General features: G+C 36.0%; 1 protein-coding gene across 9 annotated transcripts in view; it reads right to left on the bottom strand.

Annotated features, from left to right (window-relative positions):
* LOC117601655 (EGFR adapter protein) overlaps positions 1 to 25,626 on the bottom strand; it is a 180,934-nt gene that overhangs the window by 46,743 nt on the left and 108,565 nt on the right. The window contains exon 1 of one of the 9 annotated variants that reach the window (XM_034318714.2): positions 24,705 to 24,986. The exons of the other annotated variants lie outside the window; for them this stretch is intronic. The gene's annotated coding sequence lies outside the window, so the exon portion shown is untranslated. Of the gene's footprint in view, positions 1 to 24,704; positions 24,987 to 25,626 lie in introns of those variants that run through there. 9 annotated transcript variants of the gene reach the window in all.

Genomic DNA, 25,626 nt, shown 5'->3' with positions numbered 1-25,626 from the left:
CCTCGCAACACAGATGGCCTCGGCGTTTCTTGTTCGCGGAGGCGGTTCGATAATTAGGCAATTAATTCAACGGCGAAGGTGAAGCATTGTTGTACCGCTGCCTCGATTAACGCGGCGGCACGTCACGACGGAAAGGAACGAATAAATCGCGGTTATTGGCCACTTCGGCCCCTTTCGAGCCGGCCGTTCCGAGATGAAGTTTCGTTCATCGAATTCGTTCAGTAACATAGAACTTTTAATGGCTCACAGCCGTGGCTCTGTTCGCGAAAAAATCCGCCGGAAAGTTGGTCGCTCCTGTTGCGTGAAGTCTGCTGCCAAAGTTTCAAGCGATTTTGAGATATTGTTCGACTTCGCTACGATTCACAATCCTAATTACCGTCCTTATCGCAATCTATTATCGTAAAACATCGTTAACGGTTTCGAACGATAAAGAATATCGGATCGAAAGATAATCTTTTTCATTATTTAACAGGTTAAACTTTACTTTAGGGGACATGAAATTACTGACCTTTTTATTTACCATTTAATAGTTTCTGATGTGCAGAATCCAAAAATATAATTCCTAATTTTAGGAATTCAGTAGTTTAAAAGTTATACGTATTTAAAATCGACTGTTTTTAGTATATTTTGCAGGTTAGTATGACGCCATATTGCTTCTATCTGTAATCTGATTGGTCCGTGAAGACGAGAAAGCAAACCTAACTTAACCCAACCTAATTTAGGCCGCGGAAAGTTCAGCCATTGAACCTAAACTAACCCCTCATTTTAGAATTTCTTCGTCAGTCAAATTTGAGGAAGTAGATCGAATTCTTTTGATTGATTCACCATAGAAATTAATAAAGATTGAATTTATAGCTTAAAAATTGTTCATTCATAGACTTATTTTGAAGAAAGCACTAAAGAAGTGTTTCATTTAATAAACTCTGCCCTAAATTTGTATAAAAATTCTTCTTGCAATCACCCTGTTTCGCAAAGATAGAAGAATTATGTTCTCTCAACCGCATTATTTTTAAGGAAAGTTACGATTACGGTATTGTACCACCGCCGACGAAACATATTCTCACCTGAAGCTCAGGGAAGATGTGAGATCACGTATGCTTTATATAGCCACCCTTACATGCATACGTATCCACGTGGCCACTTCAGTATGCATAATGTTTATAAGCTGGCGTATCCGCATCATAGCGGGATCTGTGGTGACATAAAATATTTTTATATCGAAGAGTACTCCTCGAAAATATTTGTACAACCACCACTATTGCTAGTGCACTGTAAATAACTCGTTGCAGCTGCGTTATTCGATGGCCTACCAACATTCGCACTTCCATCGATTTTTCATCGGTTTCTTTTCCGTCTATTTCCCCCCTTTTCTCATCCCGAGGCCATATTCTGGTCCCGAGAAAAATAATTGAAGAGACGACTGTCAGAGTTGAAAAAATTTCAGCTGAAAAATATTTTTCCACGTTGAATTTTTCATACTTCGCGCTGGCTGCATTCAAAACACCGAATTTCTCGGTGAAAAAATATAAATGAAGATACGCGAAGTTGAAATTTTGTACAATACCGTTGATAATAAAATGATTGTTTATTTAATTTTATTACTTCGAACGATTAAAGCACTTTTGGTCGAGACAGGAGAGGAAAATCCGGAAGAAGAATCGACCTTCGTTCCTCCACAAGTGGGCAATTTTTGTCCCCGCATTGTCGCATGGAGAACGAAAGAAAATAGAAGGAAGATGATGGATGCGAAGGAACAAATATGGAGCTGGTTGCTGAGAATCTCTTACGAGAGAACCACGATCTGTGTATTCACTTCAAGTGGTGACTGTACGTGCGGAAGATATAAACGATGCCACAGAGCAGAGACCATCAATAACTTCTCCTTCCTCTGTTCTCAGCATTTTCCCTTTGTACAGGAAGTACCGTCTCTACCTAGGTAAACCGTTGTCCTTCGTTCTCCTATCTCTCGACACTGCCTGTTACCATATGGTTTTTCAGCCCTCGTCCTTCGTCCTTATCGTCTTCATGCATTCACCATTGCGCATGGAATTTTGATGGGACGTCATTAAAATTCATTAACCGCTAACGTAATATCAAACCGGGGTCCACGTTCAAATGAACGTTCGATGATGCATTTACCATGGTTGCTTCGAAATAATTGTGTCCAAGGGATACTAGTCACATTTAGTTTCTATTAAAAAAAGATTTATTCGAATTTATTCCATGCAGTTTTTAGCCATTCGTAACGAGCGACTTTAAAGTGTATTAAAATCACGTAAGGCAGTGAACTAGGAAGATTGAAGTTCTTTGAAAAATGTAACGACCTTTGTTATTTCGTATAAAATTTATGTAAAGAATATCATCTTATCAAAGGGTTTGCAAGAATGAAAGGAAAAATAAAATGGGGGCTGCCCATTACCGTCTTCTAAAAGAGGTGTCGATGCAGCAAACTCGCGTAAAGGGAGCAATGGGATTCCTTCGGGATTTCTGGATCCCCTGGAATTCTGTAGTACTTCGACGCGGTCCATTTCCGTCCTGGAACTTCCTAACGAGCTCTAAGAAAAAGATCCTTCGTCCTGCGTGCTCCTTGATCGAGCTTACCATTGTGAATATGCCTCAAATTATCATCTATACTTTTCGTTGTTATGACCAAAGTTTATTATTATTAAAAACTTTTTCGTATAGATAGAATTTTATTATTTATTATAACAACACAGTGATTATTATTCTGAATATTCGTGGTATGCAAAAGTTTCCATTATTTTAGAGGTAATTTTCTTTAATAACATTTTACCATTTTTCAACCGGAAGATGAATAAATCATAATTGTAATAGAAAAATCTTTTGCCTCGAAGTTACGCGAGTGCATGGAGAGTTAGCTTCTGCGTTAATTGATCCAATTTCCGCGATTGGTGAATTTAATTTATGAGAAACACGCCACGATACACGGGGTGCGTTAAGTAGTGCAGGTAAGTATCGCATTCTGGTACGACATAATCGGGAAACTGTCGTTGCGAGCTCGCGTTTCAATAAACAGTGAATTATTACGTATGCCGATATTTGCATAATGTGTGCGCAGTATGCCGCCATTACAGCAAAATCGATAAACGTAGCCCTAGGCAGGCACCGATCGCGACAACTACGACTTACTCGTCTGACATTCTTGCACATTGCGCTGCTCTTCCCCGCGTGTACTTCCGTTTACATATAAAGGTACGTATCCACCAAAAGAGCATTCAGATACACGGAGAACATTTTTCGTATCAACTGTTGCTTGAAGAAAAAGGAACATACGGAAATTAGTATAAAGAATTTATTTATCGACAAAATTATATCTATTCATTTTGAGGAACATTTTAGTTTTTGTCGGAATTTCGACAAATTATAAAATGTTTAAGAGGGTAGATTTATGTCGCCAGGATCTACGATTCAGTTTACAGAGAGTGAATCTACGGTATTTGGTTGTAACGAGTTTATACCAGAGCATTCATGACAAATGTAGCGCCATTTCGAAGCGGAAACTCGTAATATGCACGCCTTAACGGGGCCAATTAATCTATGAATTTGTTATAATTCGATTGAGCCACTATGGCGAACCTTTAATGACTATTACTGCAACAATAATCGACCGGCGTATTAATTAAGCCGTGAAATCGAATGGTTTAATGCTCGCGTTACGATTATTATCACGGACCTAATACCGATTAGAGGCTTGATACTATTGTTTGTACCTCTTGCATGAAACATGCGATTTGCATTCTGAAATTAATTATAACAAGATTAAATAACATATTATATCGTGAAAATACATCTAATTGTATATTGATATTTGTATTGTTTTATTGTAATGCTGTAAACAAAACGTCTAGGTTATTGTCATTTAAATCCCCATCTGCACGGCTTCCAAGCTGCTAATCTTATTTTTCAACATGATTATACACTAGTAGGTATTACACAGTAGTACAGTACCGAGCATGATAGGCTTCCCTAGGGAAAATGTAGTTACCCCCTCTCCAAGGCTTCCCGGATTTGAAGATTCCTAGATAAGAAGAAAATGATAATGTAGGGAAGACCCCCCTATATAGGTCTGTGATCCCCACCACTTGCGTACAAACGTTTACGCAGGAAAATTTGAATTAATATTCCCTCTGTTATTCCTACTTTTCAGTTGTATACTAAATTTTACAATACTTAATAATTAAAAATTAGCCTATTTATTTTCTACGTCATTTTTAATATTATTACCGATAAAATTAAGCTTATGAGAATTCCTTTTCTCTCCAATATCGTTATTTTTCCTAAGGAAGCCTATTGTGCTCTATGTTGTACATAGATCAAACCGAGAGTATATACACAAGTTATTATACTTCACTGGCCAGTAGTCCCTCTGGACTTAAATCCTATCGAAAACTTGTGGGGCATCCTAGTCCGTGATGTTTATAGAGAACGAGGACAGTTTACAACTATTGAATTAGAGAAGGCGATTAAAACAGTTTGGAACAGCATCAATATTGTAGGACAATACCTAATCTTTTGTCGACCTGATCAGAAAGGGAGTGTTTGTGCAATGTAATTGAACGGTGGAAAATGTAATTAATTGACTGATTAATGAATCTAATTAACCGATGTAATTTCCTGACTGCAGTGTCGCTATCTGATCTGAATGTAATTAATTGATTGCTGACCTGTAATTGACTAAAGGTCGGTTCATATGCGGAGCAGTTCTATTCAGAGACATTTGATGTTTATATTTCTAGCACCATTTTCGATCATTCAGAGAATTATTAAAAATAGATAATTAATTACATAATTTCAATTTTCTGTGATCTAATTTTTCAACAAAATCTTCAATTTTTTGCAGTGCTAAATATGTTAATTCTCAAAATACCTAAAGCATAAATTTATAAAGGTATTGATAAACTTCTATTAAAAGTTCCTCTTCAAAAATAGTGCTGTAACTATCCTGTCAAACAATTTCGAAAGCAGTCGTACGTGCCACTTCGTTTAGAATTTCCTTAACACTACGCATAGTTACGAGCTCGTGTAAACTTCCAACAAGCTGTTAGTCCTTAAGCGAGCATGAGGGTTCTTAACGGTGTCCGGTAGTTGGGAAAAGGACCAACTATGCTGTGGCAACTACTTACGCGCGATACCAATCGTTCCTGGCGTGCGATAAACGACCCTCTCAAGAAAACCGTTTCCAAGCTTTTGGCATCTTCTTAACTGCATCCGGAGATCGTTACCATTTCCCTATTGTCGCTCAAGACAGGTAGTTTATTCGTTTATTAAGGGTTTCCCGCGGGTGTTTGCCTTTTTTCAAGAAATTTCTCTACTTCTCGACTCTACAGTCATTTCATTCGCTTACTTTTAACTCCGTTTCTTACTCTCTGCTACTGTCCGCGCACCAAAAGAAGACTGAGCTTTATCGAGCTAAAAAGTCACAGAGGCAAGGGGGGGGCTTTTCTAATGGGTCCGCTGCTTGAAGAAATACGCGAACGAAACTAAATGCAATAAGATAAGATATGGATATCGAATATCACTGTGTCTCATTTTGTCGTATTTTTAGAAAAGAATTAGGCGGTGCGAACGCACGATTCTTCTTGCCATAGTGACTTCTTAGCTTGAGGGAGCTGGGCCTTCTTTTGGTGCCCCGACAGTACTTTTACACCCACACATCACGTGACATACTCCTTTTACATCAGTTATACCCCCTTACATTACGTCCCCCCTTTTAGTCGCTCTTACGACAGGCAGGGGTTACCATGGCCGTATTCTGATCCCCGAGCCACAGGGATTAGACAGGTAGTTCATTTTTATTGTTATATTTTCGCTCAACAATTGGTCGCTATAGTATTTGATTAATGCCTAGAAACTAGTTTAGAAAAAAGTTTTGCTCTTCTCTATACATTTGTAAAAATATTAATTTTCAAACGATAGGATGTAATATTGAAACCCTGTGTTTGAATATTCTTCTTAAAACTGAAGCGTGCATAATTTTCCACAGGGTTTACCCGCTATTTGACAGGTTTCGTTCGTCGAACTGGGAAAGTTTACCGATGCTTTCTGAAGCGTGAAGTCGGGCTTCAACGAACACGCTCGGAGTATTTGGAAAATGCATTGTCTCGATGCGAAGCCCAATTTGACATAAACTACGATCAGGACGAGATGAAGAGAAACAGGAAGTACCGAAATCGAGGATCATCAAACATACGTTTATCAATAAATTATGAAAAGGACATTGTAAACGAGAAGCATGAAAATTCAGCTGACAAAATCTTTAGCTAACAAGACTGGTTGCAAATTTTAACGACGTTGTTCCTGACTCAAGAAGAACGGTTCTGCTGCAGGGGTATATCGCAGAGAAGGGTGGCTCTGCGTGTATACAACCATAAACACCCTTTTCTTACGAACACCTGTGTCGCATTACAGCATGTTTGTACGTTATCCTGGATCTCATCGAGTGTAAGATAGCAAGATAAACAGTCGTAGACGAGGATGAAATTTGCGTTAAAATCACTGCTTACATCAGAGTTCTCATTTTATTAAAACTTTTTAGAAACTCACAGTTGCTATTTCTTTTTATTTTTTATTAATTAAAAAATATTCCTTTCTATTAAACTTTCATCAATATCCTGCCACCTATAAACAAGTGCTACTTTTATTTTCTGAATTATTGAATATTTTTTTCACCATTTTCCAGATGCATTGACGGTTTCCCACACTACTATTGCCTCCATCAAAAGAACATTTTTTTTTCTTTATATTCAATTTGGAGCAACAGTTCTCTCCGATATTTTTCATAGAAAAGGTATAGCTATATCGTGTGGTGTAATTAAATTTTCACCCAGAGTTTTACTTTTTCGAGCGAATCGAAAACTATTCGCAGATATTGGTGCGTTTCGAGTGTCATTTAATAAAATAAATAAATATAAATTCTACCATTTTATTTCCTGATATTTGCTTCCAAATAAATTCACAGTCGAAATTTAATTTAACGTTGCAGCGACTGAATTGGAGAATAAGTGGATAAAAAAAGAATATGTCAACAAAAAATCCTTTCTTTTTCCCCAACATTTTTCTCCCTTTGTCGTAGGATTTTGAATATGCACTGCTGTAGCAGCGAGAGCTAATTTCCCTCTAGTCCGTGTGACAGAGATAATATCTGGCGTAGAAAAGAACGGCGTGGCGCGTGAAATTATTTATTGTCGCTGAATACCGACGGTGTTTACACCGTGATCATTCTTCCAAAGCCCGAGTGCCTTTGGGTACCATGGATCCCTTTCAAGGGGTGCAACTCGTGTGCAGCGTACCGCTTGATCTTTTCACATTTCGGAAGCAACAAAACCTGAGCGACCGCGCGAGCCTGGCAGCCTTGTTTTCAAGGGTAATCCAATGTTTCATGACTTTACTTTTTCACGGTGGATAACCGGAAGAAGATTCACGAGCAATTTAAAGTTCAAGTTTTCGTTGTTAAATCTATGGGGTACGTCGAGTGCAATTTTTTATTAAAATTTGTATAGTTTATTGGTAAAATATATTTTAGTACATTGGAAACATATTGATACTTTCTTTAAAGCAATAATATTTTGAAAATAATTTTTTAAAACAGTAATATCTATCCAAGCTATTATTTTTGTTTATTAGGAAGATTTATAAGAATAATTGTTTTAGGAGTGATGTAAATTCTAACGCATAGCGCACGTTGCTGTATGAAATGTACATTTACCTGTCTGTTGATCATTTGACAAATACCATACAGACAGAGTAGATGGACAGTAGTTGAGGACAACAAGGGCGGGAACAGGATGCAGAAGAGATATGCGTTTTCAGCGTGAGTGCTGTTTCGTGTATGCACGAGTAAATCTGCAGGTGGAGGGTAAATATATTCTACGATCGCGAGTGAGGTACAGGCACAAAGGTTATATAGCCGTCTGTTTTTCGTTATTGCACGGCATTCGTGCTCTTCTTTACGGTGTATCGGAAACGTCAATACGTTTTCAGTCTCGATATATTTGAAGAAATTTGAAAGAAATTATTTCTATTCGAACGATTCTCAATTAATTGTAAAGATCATTGAATGATCAAGTTCACGAGGACATTCTTTCATGGCGCATGATAATAAAATAAAATTACCCCATGGAGAAATGAATTTTCTCACCGGCGACCACTCAGCCATTCGGGTATCGCGGTGGCCTATTTCAAAATTGCATGAAGTCGCTTTGAGCGAAGGAAAGAAAAGGGTCCATAGAGAACCTTTTTCGACCTACAAAAAAGGGTAAAGGCCTTTTAATGATGCTAAAATAATGGAGTATCGTCGGCGCGGTAGCTGGCATAGAATCCACGAATGGACACTGTTCGACGTTGCTGGATGCTCGAGAGATGCGTTTTACCCCGGAGTGCTGTTCCGTGTATGCAAGAGTAAATCCGCAGGTGGAGGGTAAACATCGCCCTCGGTGATCGCGGCTGGGAAGGTCTGCTCGGGACCCAGGCATCCCTTATTCCGTTGCCGTTTTCAAAGGTTGGCGCCCTTTTTTCGTCGTCTCGTCTGTTTGCACGGCTCTACCAGCCTCTTTCCTTTCCTCGTGTGCGTGCATTCACGTGTGCTTCATTGATACTCTATCTACCCTATCGCCAGCCTCCTCTGTTTTCCATTCAGTCTGACGCGTCCTTGTCTCGGGATTATCGCTCTGTTCTCCAGCCCCATCGGGTGGTATAATCTCACTCGATCTGGACTAAGACTTTTTTCTGCCGTTCTGCTGCTTGACATTTGTCCTCCTCTTTTACCATCATCCGCAGGGAATTGCGGTTACGTATTCCACCGGCCCAAAGGCACGGAAAGGAAACACAGTCAAGGCCACTGAGTTTATCGATTATAGATGTTCTTTATTTTCAAGTTATTAGGTGGAGATTTTTCATAGTTAAATAAAATTTAAATACCATAGCAATTCTAATAAATAGTGATTAATCGGGTTCCACCGACGCTTATGTGAAATAAATATAATAATTTTCTAGTACCCTTAATTATTGTTTTCATATTACGTACATTCGAGATTAAATTAGACTTCCCTAGAAAAAATTGCGATGTCCCGGACTTCTGTCCTTCCCCCTCGGAGGTCCGGGGAAGAATGACAATGTAAAGGAGAGGACCCCATATATATAGGTCTGTGACCTCCCACCACTTGTGTATAAATATTTACGCGGGAAAATTAAAAATTGATATTTCTTCATTCAATACTTAATTTTATAATTTTTCATGATTAAAAATTATATTATTTCTTTTCTAAATTACTTCTAATATTAATATTGTCAAAATTAAGATTTTGAGAACTCCTGCTTAGCGAGTATACGTGACGTGCCTTACCGCGTACGTCCATTTTCACTGCCGCAGTAGAAATATCAATGCTTAGTGCGACGGCGGTGATATGGATTAGTAAAAGAATATTAAGAACTGCTTTCCTAATATAATGCTTCAAATTAATATATCATATTCGTATAAAATTTAATATTATTCAAAATCTTTTTTCATTTTTTCATTGATAAATTAAATTAAATTCTCTGCTCTATTGTAATCAAGGTGTTAATACTAATTACTACTTATGATTCACAATTTCATATATCTATTGCAATTATTATAATTTATAAAGAGAAATAAAATTTATACAGTGAAATTGGTAAATTATACCCTGTTTTATATGCAATTACCAGAATTATCCCAACGAAAATCGAGAAAGAAAAGGAAAAAGGTTCTGTTGTCAGTGCTGATATCGCTGTCTCAAATGCCAGCACGTTCGGTTTTATTTTAGGTCGCGTGTTTACGTATCGATATCTTTTCTTGCTACTTTCTGAATGTGTTGCCCTTGGAAACGAAAAATAAAAGGGACGGAAAGCAAAGATCCAATGGCTTCTATTATGAACGTTAATGCCGACGTTGTTGGATGGGCTTTTGATGTAAACGTGCGTGCTCAAAGAATCACCAAGAGGATCTTCAACCATCAGCTTTCCACCGTGGAAATGCCCTTCGAGTTCTTGTATCGAATATCTGGGATTCGATCGCTGAAGAACTGAGCTTGCAATTTTAAGAGGGTTGTCGAGTCTTTGAGTATGACAGTACACTAGACGAACATAATGCAGCTTTCGTACTGGGGCTTTGTTTGTTTGATCTCGGAAAAGACTATCAATGGATTACATTTATTTCTATTAAACAATTTCCATTTACTTTGTGACATTGGCTGATTTTGTTGAATTAACCAAAGTTTTAATGAAATAATTAAAATTGAATATTAAGAACTGTTTTCCTAATATAATGCTTTAAATTAATATATCATATTCTTATAATTTTAATACTATTCAAAATCTTTTTTCATTTTTTTCATTGATAAATTAAACTAATTTCTCTGCTTCATTGTAATCAGTATGTTAATACTAAATACTACTTATGATTCACAATTTCACACATCTATTGAAATTATTATAATTTAGGAAGAGAATAAAAATTATACACTATTAATTAGGAAGATATACTCTATCTTATATGTAATTACGAAAATTCCAACGAAAATTGAGAAAGAAGAAGAAAAAGGTTCTATTGATAGTCCTGATATCACTGTCTAATTAAATAATTAAAATTGAAAGTCTGAAACAATTTGATGATTTAAAAGTATTGTAAAATAACAAATTTGTCAAAACTAGTACATATGTTTTTCACATATCCCTTAAATAAACAGCAGGGAAATAGAAGATTAGGGAGACATCGTAGGGGTAGAACCTCGAAGGGAGTGTAATAACAGAGTGTCAGAACCAGAAGAGAAACAATGCAGTGGATGTAATCTATTATTTGACAACGCGTTGACAATTTTCTATTCAAATGTTTTTGACTAGTTCACTATTTACATTTCACAGTTTTCTCTACTATTACCTCGTTTCAAATTTTCGTTGCAGGTACATAATTAAAATTTCACTTTCGTCAACGTTTAATCCCACGCACATCGGTTTGGAAGTTATCCAGTGTTCAGAACCGATACTCAATGGGTTCTGGCAAGTAACACCCATCTATTTAGGGTTGCACAATGTTCCTCGTCCGCTCCATTAATTTTCACAACGCGCCTAACACCCTTCGTCATTTCTATGTTACACGTCTGCCACATCAGTTGTTCTGATTATACAGCGGAGCGATTGTCTGTACGTACAGTAACTCGTATTAATATTTAGACATAGACGTTTTGACTATTCTGAAGATAAATTTATCATTTCTATTATGATATAAAAATTTACAAAATTTGTTTTCATCTTTTAAATCTGGTTACATACTTAAATATACTTGATATAGAAGAACTTTTCATTATTATAAGTGGAGACACTGTATATCTTTGAATTAATCTTTTTCTCAGGGTATTACGTGTACTTTTTATCATTGCAAATATCGTTTAGCTAACTCGAGTCCTTTAACACAAGGAATCTCTGGCTAAGTGTTATCACCAGAAAAATTCTCGTTCCTTCTGTAAGGACGCTCGTTTGATCCCCCATTCCATTTCCCTTTGTAACTTTATTTGCCTTAAAATGTTTGACGGTTATAAAGAGGACGTTCATACCGGTGTCTATGTAGAAATCTGGTCGCTTGTTACGATTGTTACTGCTTTATCCCTTTGCCCCGATGTTTCTGATTCTTCACGGTTTACTCTGTAAAACATTCCCTTTATCTTATTCCTTGTTAGCTGAACGGTACATTATACATACAATGTTCCGAACAACAGAGGTGACAAAAGTATTTTTATTTCAATACCCATCGAATATTTTTCTCATTTTTCTATTATTTTCACTGATATTCATATTTTTCTTAAGAATCTGATTTTAGATTCATTTTATAGCAACTTTTATGTTCCATTTCTTAATTAATGCAAAAGTGAATGTGTAAATTAACAAATCTGTGTGTCTTCGAATGACAACAGGTCCATTTCCAAATTACTTTGAAAGTTCATGGCACTTGCAAAGCACTTTGCAAAGACTCGCTAGTTGCATACTAAGATTCAAGTCAACAAGTTCACCGTTCAATCTCCGAACAGCATTTCCTAACCGGAGCTCAACCACAGTCAGTTCAATTTCATTCAAGTGGACTTGGTGAGATCCACGATCCAACCAGCTTGTATAAAATTAATTCGACTACACGATACACGTTTAACGCTAGATTTTGACTCATTTACGATTTTATTGCTATATATATATAGAAAAACTTAAATAATTTTCTTTAAAACATATGTTGGTTTTTAATAGAATTATGAAATGTATACAAATACTAATTCCTTCCTCTCCCACTCCTTAGTTCCAAAAATCCATATGTTCTATACCTATTTTGACGGATCTATTTGTCCGGCAATCTAGCGTTAAATTCAAAATATAATAGTTACATTCAATATTTGAGAAAAATTTATATATTTCGTAGACTTAATTAATCATTTTGTATATGCAAATAAGATAGGTATAATAACGATGGAAATACTCTCACCGATTCAAATCTCCTCACTTTCTTTCTTCAATGTAAAAGCTTGAACAAGATATCTGATAATTGAATGTAGGGCCGAGGGAGTAGGGTTGATGACAGAATGAGATTGAAGAGCACTAACAGCCGGTAATTTTCGTTTCCCTCATAGGATATACTGCACCGATGGGACAGCCTCTCGGAGTAACATGATATATTGCAAGCCAAACAAACCAGAACCCTGATGAGACATGTCGCTTTAAACCGACGTCACACGTATGCAAATGTTTATAGCCTCTTTTCAATTTTTATATTCCGTAATCTGTGTATTTTATATATCCTCTTTTATTCTGTTTCTGTACCCGAGCCTCGGGTCGGGTCGAAGAGGGTCGTGTCGGACGAGCACATTTTGTTCGGGTACCCGTAATTTCGGCACCAAAATATCAACTCGGAACTCGAACTCAAACTCGCCTTGGGATCCTAAATTCGGTACTCGACATTGCATTCGAGAAACGATTTTTCAAATTTACCTTAAATTTTTAAGTTTGAAAGCGTTTTCATATATGTAATTGAGATTCGAGTTTTGAATCGAGTTCGGGTCTCAAAGCGAATCCGAGTCCCGAAATAAGGGGCACCGTCTCAACCCCATAAAAATTCCCAATCCTCTCCTGACCCGAATTTTCGGATACCCGCACACCCCTAGCAATTAGCGCAGCATGACGGTATGACTTAATTAGAATATTTCCAATAGGGAACAATCTCAATCTATGTAATTGTAAATTGCTTCGTTTCAACTTCAACAAACCGAAACTACTTTTTGAAGTCTGATGAAGCATCGTACCGAGAAGTTAGCTAACCTTTGTTACATTTGATCATCGAATTACAAGAAGAGTATAATTGATCCGCGATTGAACACAGTTCGGTGTAAAAGCTCGGATGTTGTTCCTGTTCGTCGAACCGTGCTAGCCTCGCATGATTAACTCGAGTGTAACTGGTGGCACGAACTTTAGCACGAAGACCTACTGCAACAAGTTTCCATTTGCTTTAATCATCTTACGCGAGCACGTTCACTCGGTAATGCTCAGCAAACTTTCCCCCGTATATTTCAGCCGGTTATATTAAGGACGACGATTATTTCTCCGGGAGGGAAACTCTTCGGCCAGCTCCGATAGGGCTTTGTTAAAGCATTCAAGCAGATGCTGCACGCGGTGAAAGATTAAACATTTCAAGCCGTTAAATAATACCGCGTTATAATTTCATAACTGTTATTAATAGCTAGCATCAACGTTCACGAGTTAAATAAAATATCTGGAATTTTATTAAAGATGAACAATTCAAATGCAATTATTTGCATTTTGTTTAAATAAATTTGCAAATTTTGGGAAACAAAACTTTGATTGTTATTTTCAAAGTTTTATTATTCCTGAGAAGTATCGAATGAAAGGAATTAATAATTAATTTTTTGAATAAATTTTCATTAATTTCTTATACGATTTTTTCCTTTTCCACGAAAACGGTTCTTCAATATCAATTATAGGAAACTAGAGTCAATTCATGGAAATTCATGGTTTTTGAGCAACAGTTATCCGCGCTCGTGTTCATCGTTATCGTCATCGATGGCTGCATACCCATCCGTCGTGTCATTAATCAACGCCGTTTGAAATTGCATACGATGCAAATTGTAATTGAAGGGTAATTTCAGCTTTCTGTATAAATCACGGTCACAATAATCTATGGTAATTACTATCAATCGACGATGGTTTCGCTGCACAGAGAGTAATATAGGATACTTTCGGCTACGTTTTACGTCCAATTGTATTTATATCCTCGCGTTTCTACGTCAAACTCCTGTGTTATTATTCATTACCGCTTGTTTACGTTTCTATTATCAATTAAAGTAATTTGTGCCGGATTTATGAAGCGAAATGTCTCGTTAATTTATATTCTCTGAAATCGAAACTTAGAGTTACAAACACTGAATTTTTTTAAAAAGACGTATTAAGACACACTGTGTACGTATAAATAAAGTAAATCAGTAACATTATTTCATACAATTAACCGCGTCGTTATAATTAGTTTAACGTTCTGCATATTCAATCAGATGTAGTAATAGCGTTTCGCCGTAAAGTAAAAGGAAAACGATGAAATTAGTGCCGGCATGAATATTAAGTTCATTATAATGAAGGTTCGCATTTTGTCTAGCGTAAAAAAATCGTTCAACCGAGTTATTCCGTCGGCGGTGCTCGCATCAAGAAGAGATCGCGAGGGTCCGTGAAAGTAAGGATTTTTTCAGGTAGAAAATTAAAGCGAGAGCTTAGGAGAAGCCCTCGAAATAAAACACTAATTCGGCGGATCGATGCGTTCTCTAGAGTTCGTAAACGGAAGACCGAGAGAACGACGAGGGTAACTTTCAGGGGGAAAGATGTACGAGTGGGAGTGATGCGTGTCGAACTAACTTGAAAATATTGGAGACAAAGATGCGGCAAGGATTATGATCTTCTCTTCTAATTAAAATTTTGAGAATTATAGAGATAACTCGTGGAAAAGTTAGTTTCCTTATGTTCTGCTTCATTACTCGAGTGGAATTACTTAGACTAAATATGGGGCTTAGTGCTTGTATAACGACTAAGAATTTGATCAAATGTTATTGGTAAAATTATGTAGTAAATTAGCTGCATAGTGCAATGGAGGGTTAATTATTCGATTACAATAGATTTGGGACGTCGCGACGTATTGGTCACTAATGATTGACAGCATTGGCGTAATTAGTACCTTCTTCTGGGGAACGTTAGAATCTAAGGATATTAGAATATTAGTATTACCATCTGTATAATTTTGAAATATTACAATTTTAGAATTTTAGAATTTTAGAATTTTAGAATTTTAGAATTTTAGAATTTTAGAATTTTAGAATTTTAGAATTTTAGAATTTTAGAATTTTAGAATTTTAGAATTTTAGAATTTTAGAATTTTAGAATTTAAAAATCTTAGAATCTTAGAATTTTAGAACCTTAGAGTCTTATAATCGTAGAATCTTAGAATCTTAAAATTGCGAGTAGGTCAGACCACATTTGGAAGGAGAAGGGCAGGCCCATCCCGGCCTCTATCTACTTACTCCTATCATCGACAGGGCAGGTAACATATTAATACAATTTCAAAATTGATTTGAGGTGATTCTCGGATAGAAAACGAAAGAATTCGCAAAGTGAAAGCAGCGTTTAATCGCTATCGTCGACATCAAAAGGGGTAGCTTCACCGAACAGGGCTTTAAGATCGGCTTAAGAGAGTGGAAATCGCACAAAGTGTCGTAAGAATTATCGAACTCGAGGTTCAAGAACGCGGAAAATTTGGCTTCTCGCTGCACCACTGTGATTTCATCTTAGTTTCCAACCCTTGGGACTTTTTCTTTCTCTCTATTCTCACGGCATCCGTTTCTCTCGCATTCTATTTCACCGTGTTCCTTTAATCCTTTACTCGTTCAACCCTTTTGACAGCCACTCTTCTAAGAAGTTCTTGCGTTTCCAAACGAACAGACTACAGGCACGCGGCATCTATGTGTTAACGTCTACCTGTACCTTTAACAGCAAACCCTTCTCTTGAAACATATACGCCTTTCACCTCCTCGTACCAACCCCTTCTAGCTCGTTTCTTTCTCGATCACCCCTTAATGTACACTCCAGTCGTGTCTACTTCAATCCCTAATGCTTGTGGCTCTTGCCACATTCGGACCAACAAATTCTTTCCTCTTTTCCCTGACGTATGATATTTACTCAGTGGATGGATGTCATCTAACATTAGAACATTAGACCGAACGTATACACGTTAAATATTTCCCTACCTAATATTTTAAATTTGAATATTTTCCTTTTTTGTCCTGTTAATAAATTTGAGATGTTCCCAAAAAATAAATTTTCAATTAACCCTTTGAGGTGGAGCATTCTTAAGCTTGCTCGTAGTATTATTAATTTACAGCAAAAGAGGTAATAATTCCATCCTTCAAAGCATGTATTATAAATTTTTAATGTCTAATAAATTTTCATTTTAATGTTATGGAATTATAAATTGTGAAATAATGTGTCGAAAGTGGTTTGTCATTTAGGGGTTGGAAATTTTAAGAACTTCTTAAATACTTGCAACAGTGTAAATAAATATTTGAATTAATATTTGAATATTCCAGTTTCAAGAGTGGCTTTTAATTTTATACAATCGCAATTTCGTGACCCTAGAGGTCCAATATTGACCAATCAATAATATGACAATAACTTCGATTGCGGTGAAACCGTGGGTACAGCTCAGAAGAGAGAATAACCGGCGATAAAAAGGCTGAGACAGGCCTCTTAGATAGGACAGAAAAGTGTGCTCTATGTCAGGTAGGATTTTCCTGCCGGTATTCGCGAGGGATAACTAGGAAAGTGAGCGGGTTATGGTCCGAAGATCCCTATCGGTTTCCAGCTCCTTCGAAGACGAGTTAAGGGTCGAAAAGTTTCACGAGAAGGAAAGCAAAGGGGTTGAAGAAGGAAAGTGGCGGGTAGATAGAAATTGCGAGGCGAAGGTGGAAAAGGATAGCGTAGAAAATCGGAGAGTGCCTGCGGCTGAACACTCACTTATAGCTTCTCCAGACCCCTGGGTGCCGTATCTTTGTCAGTGGTGTCTCTGATACTACATCACCCTGTTTTATGGTGTCTAAAGTCCCGAAAAAGGACACTGCGATCCGCGATTAAGATATTGCTGGCCAGTGTCGCGACGTGTCCTCTCGCCAAATTGCTAATGTATCGAGCTGATCCTTGGATCTTCCTAAGCTTCTAGCTACAATTTTATACATTTGAAATACTCCTATAGTATATATCAGATGGTTTGGCGAAACCTTATCTACTTCTTTTATTTTTATTTTTACTTTTGCTTGTTTATAAAAATAATTTGAATATTTTCTGCAAAGTGTAATAATGGACTGCTGAACAGTAACACCTATTCATTATTATTAATTAATTTTAATGATTTCTAAAAACAGTAATATTTGTAGAAAATAGAAAAAAATCTCATCGAGTCATTTTTCATTCTGAATATTAATTTTTTAAAAATGTATTATTCTATAAATTCACAAAAATTCATTGAAATCGGTGAATTTACTACTATTAATTAGAAATTAATGTTTTTTGAAAATTGTAGTATTTGTAGAAAATACAAAAAGTTGCATCGAGCTATTTGCTTATTTTTCATTTTAATTTCAATAAAATGCATTGATCTTATAGATGACTATAAATTCACAAAAATTCATAAAAATCGATGATTTTACCCTGTTTCGTTATAAGAATCTCGCGAATGCGTTCAACGACTCAAGTGACCCGCAATGAATTTTCGCGAAACGTGTGTTCCTGATGGTCGAGACATTTCCAAGCAGACAGGCGACTGCGACAAACGTAACAAAGTTCTACGAAAATTTAATATCGTCGAGCGAACTTGTTTTTTACCGGATGCGAATTTCAGCAGTTTCAGAAAGCTAAATGCATAGACGTGGATAATTGCAACCAGAAACCGGCCTTCTGCACTTTGAATAGGTTAATCGCGTAAGCTCGCTTGATATCGCATGATGAGCGGCGGGAGTGTCGACAGCTGGTAAGCATTGTTAATTCCAGCTCGCATGTCGGACACATTAAACCCGTCCAGATTCTGCATAAGAAATAAAATTTGTATTTCTATTTATACAGTTTCTCATTTTTTTATTCACTTGGATTGTGTTATTTAATTTAACTTTTCATTCGAACCGTTCATTTGCCAAATTGATTAACTCCAAAGAAAAGTGAAGAAATTGATAAAATATAAAAAGTTAAGCATCAATTAACACTTTGACTGCCATTTTGTTTTCACAAATCTTATGTATATTATCTTTAAAATATTTCATTATATTTTTATCCGCAATTTCAAGTAGGTATCTAATACAAGTATTTACAATTAAGTAAATCAAAGAATTCCTAATAATATGAGTGATAGGTTCCTATTGAAATTCAAGCGTCACCCATGGGTGACGTTGCGCTCAAAGTGTTAAGTGTTTGGCATCAATGGCACTAAAATTTTAATAAATCCAAAAAGTGGAGTTAATTATCTGGGCCTGCTAACGTTTAATTTCTAATCCTGATTGCAAATGATTCTTTTGTGTCAATAAATTTGCAAATAGAGCACGTATTTCAATCTTTTTGAATTTTAATAATTCGAATTTATGAATCTTAATAAATCTAGCAAATCTAAGGTTGTCTTTTCTATGCATAGTACAGAGTACCAAAATGGCTGCCTCGTACCCCGGTCATAATACTAAAACCGCAATTGATCATGAATGGACAAGCAGAGGTTTCGTCTAAAAGCAGTTCGTTGTCTCGTTACAGAAAAAAATGTTCGTCGCTCGTTTCGCGTCTCATATTTTTTAGCGGTCGTTAACTCCATTTGTCCCTGTGACGTGGTACTCGAAAGTTCGTCTGTGATGTCCGTCAGAGAAATACGTACACGAACGGGAGGAGAAGAGCAATGGTAACGGTAGGGAAGGCAAATGGCTAGGAAGAGGAAAAGGAGAGTGAGAATGTCGCATTATTAAAGCACCGTGCCCTACGTTCCTTTCGTTTCGGCTCGCAATTAATTGAAGCTGCTGCAGGGACCACGTGAAATAATTACGAAACACGTGGGAGTGCAGGTAGAGTAAAGCCTCGTCCGTTGTCGCTTGATGAAGGAGACGAGTTGCGCTCCTCGCGCTATTACCAGCCAAACTCTTCTCGTTACGATCTAACAACACTGACTACGAGTTCTCCCCTGATCCTCGAGCTTATACTCGCTTGATAGACGACTGATAACATTTTCCAAATCCTCCCTTACCGCAATGTTCAACGGCCATTTAATCTTTTGGCTGGAAATGTCGAGTCAACCCTCGAGTGGCGGACCATGGAGAGAGCCACAATTTTAATTTAATTTTATATTCCAAATTACTTTCATTTTTTAAATACACTGTTCCTTTTAAAATTATTCTTTCAATATTGTATTATGAAACTCTTTCGTTTGGTGAGTTACCTTTCCAGTCAAAAGTTTAAATAAATAACCAAATATAAATTTTAATAACTTCGTTTGTACTTGATCTATTCGCCATCCAACATAATAAACAATTTTGTGTTTAAATGATTGTAATTGAAACAGATATTTTCAATAAATACTACATCTCTACATATTTAAGAATTTATTATCAAAATACATTTAGTAAGTTTATGCTGTTGGAATTCGCCTAAAGGAAACGCGTCAAAGAGTAAACTTTGTTGCTTGACGTTCTACGTAAAATAGTTTGCTTTGGCTTAAACGAGATGAAGCTTCGTAACTTTACAGTGTTTCACCCAGACGTGCTGGAAATTAATTAAAACCCTAAGGGAGATTAATAACAAAAAATATCAAATTTTAATTAATCTTTTAGATTACATGACACTTATTCAAATCAATATGCGAATTTTGAGAAATAATTTGTAAGAAAGATCGAAACGCTTTTTTATATTTCTAATACAATAGAAATATAATTAGTGTCAGTTCAAAACGAAGGTGAGGTGTTTATGATGGGATGAGTATTAGGTTTCAAGTACTAGTATCAAAGTACTACGAACCTGTGCAAACAGAGTATTCCCCATTTGCAGAGAAAATGTTTGTATTATGAAACTCGCTTGCGTGACAACACTGCACTTGAGGGAAACAAATATTACATTATTCAAGAGTAAAACGACACCAAAGCCATATTACCAACAATCTGCTATTTCTCTTTTCTTATACCGTTGCTCTTACCAAATATTTAATTGTTTTGGATTAAATGATCAATTTCATGAAATTAAAATATTCTAAATTGAAATTTAAGTTTATAAAAATGGTAGCTGTTATTAAAATTATGACTGTACAAGGGAGATCATTGCCAACACCTATACTTATAATGAATTCTTCAATTATTTCTTTTTCTTATACATGAAATTCATAATACGTTTTTAATAAAGTACAATGAATGATAAACGCAACAAGCTTAACTAAAGCAGCTTGTACAAGAACAATTGAAATAATTGTTTCGCTGTAACAGCGTTTCTCATAAATAGCCTTTAGTCGTTGACGTTAAATAAGAGCAGGGGAGGAAGAAGACAAAGAAGAAGAAGAGCATAGTAAGGCTTACACAAGAAAAATTCAAACAAAAGCATCTTTGCCATGAAGTAATTTCTACTGTTGCATTATTATTTATATGATATGGAATTGGAATTTTATTTAATAATAAAAGAACTCTTTTTGAATAACTCTACATTTTAAACTCTGATATAAAACTTTTGACAATGTAAGGGTGGCTTCATTAATAAAAGGTGACCACTATCGTCGAAGTTTTCATCGAACACATTCACTCGCATAAATTTGACTTAGAAATTTTTTCTCTTCAGAATATTAAAGAAATGTTCTTGAAACTACTCGACAAGCCGAAGTCCGTTCACTTTTGTTAACTTTTTTTTAAATTCTCATTTAAGGAACCTTCTACGGTTTTTTGAAACTTCGAACTTTTGGAATAATGAAACGGCCAACGAGGTATTACTTGAAAATTATATTTTTTGCAAATTTTTAGGTCATGGCATACGTAATGGTGATATCACTCAAAATGGAACTAGCTAAATTTATTTGAAATAACGTATTAAGTCAAGAAATGAATTTGAAAATTCGGGTTAATGCAAATATTCGTTAATTAGATAATCAAGCGTCGGCGCTAAATTTATCTATAATATTTTGACGAGGATCAGACTTCCGCAACTTTCGACGGAACAAATAGAGGATCAAAGGAAGCATCCCTTGGCAGACGTCTTGGTCCTCTGTCTTCTTTTCTCGGGAGAGTATGAAATGCAGACTGTTTACAGACAATCTTTTAAAAAGTTTTACATGCAAACAGGGGCATTCAGAAGGGCTTCCCTCTGCTGATTGCTCAAGAATACAACTTTACCTCCAGGCGAGGAACATTCTTCTCAAAACTTTCCGCGTTTATGGATATACCTAACAATTATGCAATGATAACTGTACATATACATATCGCAGACGTATTTCAAAAATGAATACTATTAAATAAATAATAGTAGATCAAGCGGAAAAAAGGTACATAAATATTTCTAAAAATATTTAAATGAATTACAAACATACGATAATCTAAAAGAAATATTAGATTTTCATTTCTTGTGATAACATTTTTTAATGTCTGTATCGCCAATTCTCGCTGCTCAAGTCTTCAGCAATCTTCTCGGGGTATCTTTTAAAAAGTTTTAGATTCAAACGGGAGATGAATTACAGGGGATTCTTTTCGTCGCCGAGCGGAAACGTAGGCGGAAAGGTTGGTAACCGAGCTGGTGAATGGAGATGAGTAGCGTACATTGCTCAAAACTTACGACTATTACGAGGCGGCTGCTCGCGCAAAAGGTGGAACGAGAGATTTCATGTTCCGTCTCTACCAGCCTTGATACGTCCCTGAACGGCCACGTTGTCCTTGGAACTTTCTTTGGTCCCGGGAGAGGAAAGCTTCCGAGGGAAATCCGGACTTCCCTTTTGCGACTACAAACGAACCAACTTCTTCATAGCACGTAACGTTTCAGAGCTTATATCCTACGAGGGAAAGACTATAGTTCACAGAAAAAGAAAAAGGTAAATCTTGAAGAAACTTAACATGGCCCGTCGTGCATACACTAATGGTATCCTATTACATTTTCAATATAAATAAATATATTATGATAATTTATTCTGAAGATCAATGGTAAGTGTTCAATTAGAATGGTAAGTATATTTATGTAATTCTGTGATTGTGTAATTAACTGTACACTCGTGATTGAATCAGCTTTTAATATCAAAAGCAATTTAGAAAAAAATAATATTAATATCAAGTATGATAATTTATGTACAGCATCGAGTACAGTAGGCTTTCTTCGAGAAAATGGCATTGCAGGAGAAGTAGAAATTTTCAAATCTTAATTTTGTTGATATTAATCCAAGTGATTTAGAAAAAAAAATTACACAATTTTTAATTATTATATATTATAAAATTTAGTACATAATTGAAAAGTACGAATAATAAAGTAAATATCAATTCAAATTTTGTTCCATTGTCATTTTTTCTGGAGAAGCCCAAGGGAAAGGGTGGGACCCCGAGTCGTCACTATTTTTCCCAAGAACCCTGATTTGACTGTGACTGTACATATTCATTTAATGAGATTTTAATCTTTCTTGATGAAAAAGATATAATTGCAAAAGTTTCAATTGATAACCATCAAACATCAAGTTAACGGAAATGTAGTGAATCAAAGAGTCGATTAACCAGGAAAAGCAATCGAGAGGGTGAAACGAAAGCCTAGCTAGGATTCGGAAGATCTTTTATGAGAATGACACGCACGACCTCCTGCTGGGTTTCATGTCACGTAAGTTGCGTAACAGGTGGCACAGAGTGACAGAAGGTACGGTGCTTTCCTTCGAAAAACGAAACTCTCATTCACTTATATTAGAAAAGTTATCGTCACGTGTATTGAAGGAAATTGAATCAGTCGATGATGGAATGTCACCTGAATGGGAAAATGCGACAGGAAAGAAACTTTCTCGTTTCTTGAACGCTCTATGTCAGAATGGTTGGCGAATGTCGAAAAATATTTACTTTCTTATCTGAAGTGTGATTGTGAATAATAAAAAATGATTCGAAAATAATGAAACACGAAACATCAATTAGAGTTTATTAAGGAGAGGAAAATTTGCTTTGAAAAATTTTATCAGGGATGAAATTTGTATTCCCTTTTGTTACTTTGAAACTATCAAAATAAGGTTTCCGGACATGTCTACCCTACTTTTTTCAAGAAATTTTTTCTTCGACGTTCGACACGAAAAGACTTCTTAAAAGTTTCGCGTGCCACGACATCCCGGATGGCTGAAAATAGGGCGGCCTCGGAAAATCAGAAGTTTGGGGACGAGAAAAAGCAGAAACATAAAACGATGGCAGACGGCTGAGAGACAAACAAGGATTATCAATCAGAATGACAGCGATATAGAAAAGAGCTAAGCCACATTAGTCTCCGCCTGGTAGATTCATTCGCAGTGTCAATCACGGTATCACTGCAACCCCTAGGGAATCTAGGGGAACCGTTTCGCTCGTTGTTTTCATTCGTGGAACAACAGAATCGAAAATGTTGTTTAAATGTACGTGAGATTGATCATTCTTGACCCGAAAAAGTACTTAAAATAAGTGACAACTTCCTTTAACCATCAGACAGCGGACCAGGAAGAGAGCTACGATTTTAATTTAATTTTTTGAATTTTTTAAATAACTAGATTCACAAGTTTATTGCAAAATTTAAACGGTTTAATTATCTAATTAAATCTGTGCATTTTTTGGAAATTTAGCTCATAAAAATCACTGTTTAAATTATCACCTCTCGCTCTATTTAATTTCACGTACGGGTACGTGGAATGATTTGAGTTATGATGCATTCATAAATCCATGATATCGGATAAACATATAATAAATTGCGCAGTGAGAAATATAAATAAACATATTTCAATTCGAAATCACTTCGAATAATAAATAAGGATATTTATGTTATGTTTATTTAACGTATATCCGTGTCTACGTTTCGTATTTGAACAAGATACCCTGGTAAATGAAATTAAACTGTCTGGATGCCAATATCGTCAAAATATAACGTTCATGTTATCGTCCAATGTATGAAAAGCTCTAGTGGGGATGGACTAATTAATTGCCGAACATTTCAACCGGTCGAATTCGTGAAAACGAATTCCCGTAGGTTCCGTCAAAATTCTCTACGAGAGAAGCCATAAGGCCGAGCAATTTATTTTTTCATCCTTTCCTACATTCGCTATCGATAATTGCTTTTTGATGAAGCGGTTTTTTGAAAATTGATTAATTAACTGTGAACGACATTCCATTACGAACATCCTCATTCTACTGCTACTTTTGTTCAGAAAATCTTTTAATATATAAATTTTTACAAATTTTTAATTTTATAAAATTCTATAGAACCATAATTGCAATTCGGTATTTTGATCGAAAATCTAAATTAATTTTGAACAACAGAGACAGTAGCTATATTTCAAAAAAAGACATTTGATTATACTACCTTTGTACGATATAGACAATTTAATTTCATTTGTTTCATTAATTAGATTAAATTAAGTACGAGTATCTGTCGAGCGTTTGACCATAAAACAATACCTTGTCGATGTACAGTAATGGGCATGGTGGGCTTCCCTAGGGAAAATGGCGATGACCTGAGCACTCCGCCATAGGTTTCCCCGAATTTCCGGGTTCTCGACCTCCCCCGAAGACTTTCTTGGGTGCCCGGCATTCGGGGCCCTTCCCGTGGACCACCCCTTCACTCGGCTCCCATCTTTCCCCTTAGGCGCTCGCGACGAGACTGATGATGTAGGAGAGGAGGCCCCGTATATATAGGTTCCCCCACCACTAGCGTATAAACGTTTACGCGGGAGAATTCGAGTTGATATTTATGTTATTTTTCATATTTCTTAATGAAATTTAATAATTGCAAATTATATTATTCTGTTTCTAAATCACTTTTAATATTAATATCGTCAAAATTAAGATTCTGAAAATTCCTACTTTCTCTCTAACATCATTTTCCCAAGGGAAGCTTACTTTGCTCGATACTGTACATACACATATTTAATAATAAAGCTTTTCTAATGGATCGATTTGTGTAACCGTAGTTAATTGCAAACTTTGAACGAAATTTATCATTGATGTCGCATCAGTGTTCATTTTTGGTATCAAAAAGGATTATTGCACCCTTGTTGAGCGAAAGAGAAATTTATAATTATTTCAGAATTTTCTTATGTTTCATTTCTTTGTATCTTAACTTTCCAGTGGCATTATTTCAATGAAATTTATAAAAAATTTTTTATTTAGTACGATGACTTGAATTGTAGAAATTGTTTCAAGTGGAGCATTTCTGTAATGACTGAAAGCTTTTAGAACAGCGTTTTCGGATAAGATTTGACGCAAGAAATTGTTTGGTCTCGCTTCCGTGAGAGTAATTTGATGAACTTCATCTGATAAAAGACTTGGCTTTTAATACGTGTAACGCGCGACATCCTCATCGCGAAAGAAGTCAGAGGCA

Source organism: Osmia lignaria, chromosome 6, assembly GCF_051020975.1.
Source record: "Osmia lignaria lignaria isolate PbOS001 chromosome 6, iyOsmLign1, whole genome shotgun sequence".
Taxonomy (NCBI): domain Eukaryota; kingdom Metazoa; phylum Arthropoda; class Insecta; order Hymenoptera; family Megachilidae; genus Osmia; species Osmia lignaria.
This window is presented reverse-complemented; position numbering and strand designations above follow the sequence as displayed.